Genomic DNA, 8,711 nt, shown 5'->3' with positions numbered 1-8,711 from the left:
CCACGGGGATGCAGACAATCCTCCCAGCAACAGGACCGTTGGTGAATGGACACTCGTAACCTTATAAACTTTAAATCAGGAGTTAAAATTGCCAACATTAACGTGCATAGCATTAAATCATCTGCGTGATATGTTTCCACGTTAGCTTTCCTAGCCAACATTAAAGCATATGTACTGTTTCTGCAGGCGTGTTGGATACTGCAACTCAGCAGCTACAGGAGATGGTTGAGCTTGTGGGCCTATGGGCCGTCAGTTTGGTCGGTGGAAGTGGTAGTGGGTGAGCAATAAAAACCACTCCTCCAGCCGGGGTATCCTGCTGCGAGGAGGCAACATCACCATCTCCGAGGTTAAGGAGGTGGTAGGCGGGTCCCGCCGGTCACTGATGTCATGTACAGAAATACTCCCCTGAGACCAATTAATATGGATGCTCAACCGGGAAAAAGGGAGTGGCTGGTGGTACTGCAGCAGTTCCCACTGCTGCTGGCTCTGACTGGGCCGATCATTCTGGCTGGAGACTTCAACTGCATTATTGATGCAGATGGGCGATCTGTCGGGGGCGGGGTGGCTGGGGTGGTGGTGAACAGAAGGCTGGACGCAACGGCCAGAGTCTTGATAGAAATGGTCAAGGATGCCAAGCTGCATGACATGTTCAGCACTCCTGCAGATGGAGCACAGTGTAGATACATCTGGTAACGGGCAGACGGTTCTATCCGCTCAAGGATAGATGACCTGTTTGTGTCGCGAGCGTTCTCAATCAGAGCTATCGACTTCAAGCTGGTGTTCTTCTCTGACCACTGCCTCCTGCTGGGCAACAGTCACCTACCAGATGAACAGCAGGCTGGCAACGGAACATGGAAGGTGTACGTCAGTGTGCGGCTGGCAGGTACAAACAAGGACTGCAGATGCTGGAAACCAGATTCTAGATTAGAGTGGTGCTGGAAAAGCACAGCAGTTCAGGCAGCATCCGAGGAGCAGGAAAATCGACGTTTCGGGCAAAAGCCCTTCATCAGGAATAGAGGCAGAGTGACTGCAGGGTGGAGAGATAAATGAGTGGAGGGTGGGGGTAGGGAGAGAGTAACATAGAGTAAGAGCTTCAGGGCAGAGGAAATGACTTGGCAGTTGCAGTGGGAGAGAAGCTCTTACTCTATGCTACTTTCTCCCCACCCCCACCCTCCACTCATTTATCTCTCCACCCTTCAGGCTCTCTGCCTGTATTCCCGATGAAGGGCTTTTGCCCGAAACGTCAATTTTCCTGCTCCTCGGATGCTGCCTGAACTGCTGTGCTTTTCCAGCACCACTCTAATCTAGATACTGGCAGGTACCATGAGCGAATCATTGAGGAAAGGCATCACACTCTCGTCTACAAACAGAAGGGGGAGAGGGAGGAAACTAGAAATTGCCGACCAATCGCACTGTTAAATGTGGATTACAAAATCTTGTCAAAGGTCATTGCCAACTGGGTCAGGTCTGCTCTGGGATCAATGATTCATTCTGACCAATTCTGCGCTGTACCGGGCAGGAAGTTCGCTGAGAGTCTCGCACTACTCAGGGATACGATCGCCTATGTGCAGGACAGGGCCTCATCAGCCTGGACCAGGAGAAAGCCTTTGACAGGATATCACACACGTACATGAGAGATGTTCTTTCCAAAATAGGCTTTGAGGAGGGAATCTGCAATTGGATCCGACTGCTCTACACCAACGTTGTCAGTGCAGTCTCAATCAATGGGTTGGAATCTGAAAGCTTCCCGGTCAGATCCGGAGTCAGGCAAGGCTGCCCTCTCTCTCCTGCCTTGTTTGTGTGCTGTATAGAACTGTTTGCCGAGTCCATCAGGAAGGATGCGAGCCTGAGAGGGGTGACTATTCCTGACTGCAGGGGCCTACAGGTTATGGCCTCCCCATACATGGATGACATCGCTGTTTTCTGCTCGGATCTGCTGTCCATGCACAGACTCATGTGCATCTGTGACCAGCTCGAACGGGCCTCGGGGGCAAGAGGCAAGAGCGAGGCCATGCTTTTCGGGAACTGGGCTGACCAATCCTCTATCCCATTCACCATCAGGACTGACCACCTGAAGAGCTGGGTATTTGGTTCGGAAGGGCTGGAGAGTTCGCCAAGTCTTGGGAGGAGACTGTCACTAAAGTGTGGCAGAAACTGGGCAGATGGGAGCAAAGGTTACTCTCCATGGTGTGAAAAAAACCTGATCATCTGGTGTGAGGTACTCTCAGTGTGATATGTGGCACAGGTCTGGCCTATTTCCCGAACCTGTGCCACTGCAGTCACCCGGGCCATCTTCCACTTCATGTGGAGATCAAAGATGGACTGCATCCGAAGGGAGACAATGTATAAAGTTCTCGACAAAGGGGAAAAAAAACCACACCTATTGCTACCCTCATCCTTTTGGCCACTTTTGTTGCGGCTGCATCAAGCTGTGCATGGACCCCCGGTAGGCAAACACCAAGTGTCACTATGTACTGAGATTCTACCTGCCCCCGGTGTTGCGAAGGATGGGCCTGGCCTCTCTGCCATGGAATTCTCCAGGTAGTTGGACTTTTCCGTATCACCTGTCCCTTGTGGAGAACTTTATGAAGAAAAACACCTTTGACCACAATTCCATCAGGAAGTAGTCAGCACATGGTGTCCTTGCAACCTTCGAGAAAAGGAGAGGGCGGATCCTGTTGAGCAGTTCCCTGGGCAGACTGTCAACGTCATTTGGAAGAATGCCTCATTGCCAGAACTTTCCAACACGCACCAACATGGCTGAGCTAGTGGTGAGAAAAGCTCTGCCTGTGAGCTCCTTTATGCACGCCCAGACTCTCTGTGCCACCGCATGCTGCCCTCAAAACAGCTGTGGTGGGGACGAGACCGTCACACACCTCCCTGTGGAATGCGTCTCTGCAAAGGAAATCTGGAGAGGAATGCAGTGGGGTTTGTTCACATACACCACTGCATTCCTTTCCAGCTCTGTGACATGGGATTCTGTGTTCTACGGTCTGTTTCCCGGGATGCACACCGAGACGAACGTCAACTGTGCCTGGAGGATCATCAACTCGGTGAAAGATGCTCTTTGGACTTCCCGAAACTTGCTGGTCTTCCAGTGTTGTATGATTTTTATCTTTTTCCAGCATAAGGAGTTGATCCTGACTGAGCATTGCAGACTGGCACATTCCAAGGTCCGGGACTACTTGCTGAGGGACGCACTGAAGCTTGGGGTAGGTGCCACCAAAGCGTAGTGGGGAAAGACTACCGTATAAGGTCCTTCTGCTGAAGAATAACGGGGCTCCGTTCAATAATCGGGCCCTGCTGACACCTCAGCTAAATGCCAAGAGGTTGACGGTAAACATAGAGAATTGTGAACATCAATGACTCAATTTGTTCTCAGAAAGTAAAAACAGTATACATCTGAACAACATCATCAACTGTACATGTACCGAAGGTTTCTTTATATGAATAAAGTATATTTTTGAAAAAAAAAATCCCACCATGGCAGAAATTGAATTCAATAAAATTCTGGGATTACGAGTTTAGTGTTGACAATGAAACCATTGTCGATTGTTGGGAAAAACCCATCTGGCTCATTAATATCCTTTAGTGAAGGAAGCTGCCATGCTCACCTGGTCTAGCCTACATGTGACTTCAGACTCATAGCAATACAGTTAACTTTAACTGCCCTCTAGATAATTAGGGATGGACAATAAATACAGGGAGAAAGTGAGGACTGCAGATTCTGGAGCTCAGAGTCTAAAAGTGTGGTGCTGGAAAAGTCCAAAAAAAAACATCTTTGGACTGTGAGAAGAAACCAGAGCATGCAGAGGAAACCCAAGCAGACACAAGGAGAATGTGCAAACTCCACACAGACAGTTGCCCGAGGGTGGAATCAAACCCAGATCTCTGGCAGCAATGAGCCACTGTGTCACCCCAAATGAAATGAATGGCGCATATCCCTTAATCTCTTTGCTGAACAAAACTATATCTACCTCTGGTTTAAAACTAACATCTGATCCAGCATCCACTGTTGTTTGAAGAACAGAGTTCCAAACATCTACAACCCATTGTGTGTAGAAATTATTCTTATCTCTCTTGAACAGTCTGGCCGTAATTCTCAGTCTATGCGCTCTTGTTCTAGGATCTCCAACCAGTGGAAATAGTTTTTAGCTGCTGTCTTTTCCTGTCTAGTTACATGGCTTCATAGAGTTTGCTCAATCATCTGCAAGGTCAAGTGAGAAATGTTCCAGGTTTGTTTTTGTAAATTGGACCTGTATCTTATGTCTCTCTGAGATGATAGTCTATCCACTTGAAATGGGTGGGGAGTTGGTGGGAAGCAGTACATGCAACAGGCTCAAGGGACCATCTGGTATTCTATTCTTTTCCTTCTGCTCAGAAGTATGATTTATAGCTTTGGACATGAGGTCCTGACAGAGGCAATTAACCATCCATTGTCCACCACTTCCATTCTCTCCAGATAATCATTTTATCAGTGTTGAGGAAATACATTACAATCACTTCCTTACCCCACTGCTATAGCAACAAGAATCATTTTTAATAGGTAGTCATGATAGGTTGGAGGTTAGCATGGTTAGAGCACTGAATGGAATATTCCATCAAGTGGAAAACACTTTAATGCCCAGAGTGCAATTGAAGACTAATTCAACCACTGATCCACGTTCTCTCCCTCTTTCTCGCTCTGTCTCTCTTATAAGTCTCAATAAATGCTGTACAAAGGGAGATGTGACCTGCTGGGTTTAGTGAGGCAATCATCTAATAGCTCCCAGGCTGGGAAGCCAGAAAGCCTTGGAGATTATGGATAGCTTCACGGGCAATTTTCATTATATGGCAAAGCTCATTAAAGAATGATGATTTGCTTTCCAAAAGCCCATTACCTTGCGTACAAATGATAGGGCAAATTGAAATTAATTATTGTGTACCATTTGTGAGAACTGAGATTAAGCGTAATGAAAGCCTAGAGTGGTTTAACAAGGAGCTTTTGTAAGCTTAGTTGAATCATTTTTGGTTCCGATATATGCTGCTTAAGAGGAAAATTTAATGCTCCACAATAAAAATAAACACTTGTATTTGTTTGATGGCTCTTGAATCAGAAGCTATAGGATAATGGGTCAGACATTTAAGATTGAGATGAAGAGATACAGTCTGTATCTTTGACTGTATGTGGGACGTAGGGTTAAGAGTGTGTTGCTGGAAAAAAACAGCAGGGTCAGGCAGCAACCGAGGAACAGGAAAATCGATGTTTTGGACTGGAGCCCTTTATCAGGAATGTGGGACATAGGTGCCTTTGGCAAATTTTCTTGCCCATCCCTAATTGTGCTTGGACTAATCGGCTTGCTAGGCCATTTCAGAGGGTGGTTACAAATTAACCACATGTGGCAGAAGGTGAGGACTGCAGATGCTGGAGAGTCAAAGTCAAAAAGGGTGGCACTGGAAAAGCACAGCAGGTCAGGCAGCATCTGAGGAGCAGGAGAGTCGACATTTTGGGCATAAGGTCTTCATCAGGAATGGTCAGTATTGGAACCAAAAATGATTTAACTATATTTTTTGTACCTAGGTTCTTTGGTACCTAAGATGGCACCATGTGTGATGACATTATACACATTTCACTGTACTTCTGTACTTGAGTACATTGCACAATAAAATCTAAATCTAAATTCCAGATTTATGAATTGATTTTGAGTTCCACTAGGTACCCTGGTCGGATTTGAACCCTTGCCTGAAAACATACATATTGTGTCACTGTCTGCTTCCACTTGGAGGTTTCAGTTGCTCAAATGACCTAAAATTGATAGATCAAGGGACATGGTGTTGAGTGAAAAAGTGGAGTTGGTTGAGACACTGAGGCATGGTATTAATGAAAATGATGGAGGAAATGCAAGAGGCTCTATGGATGGCACTTGCTTCTATCTCAAATGTACTTATGGAACAACTTCAGTGCAGCAAAATCTTTCAAAAGGGTGTCGCAGGAAAATTATCCACTGAAATTCGACACCAGGTCACATAAGATATTAAAGTCATAGAGATCTATAGCACAGCACAGCAAAAGGACCTTCAGCCTCTGCCTGTCAAAGCAACAACCTAACTATTCAAATTCCATATTAGTACAGTTAGTCAAAGTGAGATCAAACAGAAAGATTTTATTGAGTTTTTGGAGAAGGAGAGGATTTGGCAGAGAATTCCAGAGCCTCTGGATGAAGAACTCAGGTCGGTGAAGTTAATCAATCCTAATGAGGGGTGATCTTATTGAAACATGTGGGATTCTTAAGAGACTTGACAGGGTCAATGCTGAGAGGATGATTCTCTTCATGGAGTTTAGGACCAGAGGGCACTATCACAGAATAAATTCGCTCCAATTAAAGACTGAGAGGAAGTGGAATTTCTTGTCTCAAAGGGTTATGAGTGTTTGGAACTTCTCGCCACAGAGAGCTATGGGGATAAGGTCATTGTATGTATTCAAAGCTAAGACAGATAGATTCTTGATCATTGAGACAATTAATGGTTATGAGGAAAATGCAGGAAAATGGCCAAGAGGAATGTCAGATCAGCCCATGATTCTATTGAATGGTGTAGTAGTGTCAAGGAGCCAACCAACCTACTCCTGTTCCTGTTTGTTATGGCTTTATGGTCTGATGAGAGTTTAATAAACTGACCTTTAACATGGCAATTTTCACATCCCCTTGTATTTCTGGATTCAAGCCAAGAAACCTCCATCTGAGAGTAATGCGTTTCTGATCAATGGCATCCTATATATCGGTGTATTGCTGTATCTCTTACTGTGCAAACTGACTTTCACAGCACCTGCAACATAACATACATTTCTGTTGTGTCTTGAACACAGAGGATCATCTTATGGCAATTCTTAAGTGTACCTGTATTCATGACAATAATTGACACAAAGCCACACAAGAGACTGCTAAGACAATTGCCTGAAAGGCTTAGTTAAATATCTAGCAGTGGATGTTATCAGGGAAGAATTAATTTTTGTTCATTTATGGGATGTGGACATCACTTGTTAGATTAGATTAGATTAGATTAGATTAGATTAGATTAGATTCCCTACAGTATGGAAACAGGCCCTTCGGCCCAACAAATCCACACCAACTTTCTGAAGAGCTACCCACCCAGACCCATTCACCTACATTTAACCCTGACTAACGTACCTAACACTATGGAGCAATTTTGCATGGCCAATTCACCTACCCCGCACATCTTTGGATTGTGAGAGGAAACTGGAGTACCCACAGGTAACCCACGCAGACACGGGGAGAATATGCAAACTCCACACAGACAGTCACCCAAGGTGGGAATTGAACCCGGGTCCCTGGCACTGTGAGGCTAACCACTGAGCCACTGTGCCGCCCTTAATTGTCCTGGAGAAGATGGTGTCAAGCTGAGGTGTTGATACAACTACAATGTCATGAGAGAGGGTATTCCAATATTTTGACACAACAGGAGTGAATGAATAATGATATAGTTCCAAGTGTGTGGCTGAGAGGGGAATTTGCAGGTGGTGGTGTTCCTTTGAGGCTGGGTCATTGAGTAATATACCTGGCTAAGACAGACATATTTTTAATCAGTAAGGAAATCAAATTTATTGGGATAAAGGCAGAAAAGAGAATAGAATAGAATCCCTACAGTGTGGAAACAGGCTATTCGGCCCAACAGCCCATACCGACCCTCCAAAGAGTATTCCACCCAGACCCATTCCCCTACCCAATGCACCTAGCATATACATGCCTGAACATGATGGGCAATTTAGCATGGCCAATTCACTTAAACAGCACATATCTGGGACAGTGGGAGGAAACCAGAGCACCCAGGAGAAATCCACACAGACACAGAGAGAACATGCAAACTCCACACAGACAGTCGCCCGAGGCTGGAATTGAACCTGGGTCCCTGGCACTGTGAGGCAGCAGTACTGGCCACTGAGCCACCATGGTTGTGGATTGTTAGATCAGCCGTGACCTTATTGAATAATGAAGTAGCCTTGATGAGCTGAATCGCATACTTCTGTCTTATTGTCTAATCTGCTGCCCTTTTTCTTTCCAGTTGGGGTATGTCCCAGTGGCTACCTGCATGTCAGACTGTGACATTATCTGCTTATAGCCAGGATTCCAACTACAGAGATTTCATTGAGAAATTCTGCATGAAGGTATAGCTCCCTTCAGAGGCTATTTCACTCCCAATTGAGCTGATCATCAGCAAGTGCAGGAGAGAGTTGATCATTGACCGAATTTGTGAATGTGAGTAGAGTCAAGAGTGGGGTGCTGGAAAAGCACAGCAGGTCAGGCAATATCCGAGGAGGAGGAAAATTGAAGTTTCAGGCAAAAGCCACTCATCAGGAATGTGTGTAGTTCAGCGTGGTCTCTGCACCAAGGGCAGTGACAAAGGTTCTGGGCAGTTATGGAGCATAGACCAAGCAGATGAGATATCTGACAGGGAGCTGCAGGGACAGAGACCCTGTGTGAGAGAGTGAGTCATGGGCCAGAGGACATATTTCCTTCATGCACAGCCACTGTCCCTTTGAGAGACTATGGAGCAAGGAACCTGGGCCAGGGGGTAAAGCTGATAAGTGATGGTTTCAATATGAGGGAGAAAGTGTTTAGGCAAGAGGGAAGAAGTACATTGAGTGAGAGTGAGGCAGTGTATATTTATGTGTGTATGTGAGAGATGGAGGGAGCATGATTTTGTGTGTGTGTTGT

The sequence above is a fragment of the Chiloscyllium plagiosum genome, chromosome 6 (genome assembly GCF_004010195.1).
Source record: "Chiloscyllium plagiosum isolate BGI_BamShark_2017 chromosome 6, ASM401019v2, whole genome shotgun sequence".
Classification (NCBI taxonomy): Eukaryota; Metazoa; Chordata; class Chondrichthyes; order Orectolobiformes; family Hemiscylliidae; genus Chiloscyllium; species Chiloscyllium plagiosum.
Note: the sequence above shows the minus strand (reverse complement) of the source record.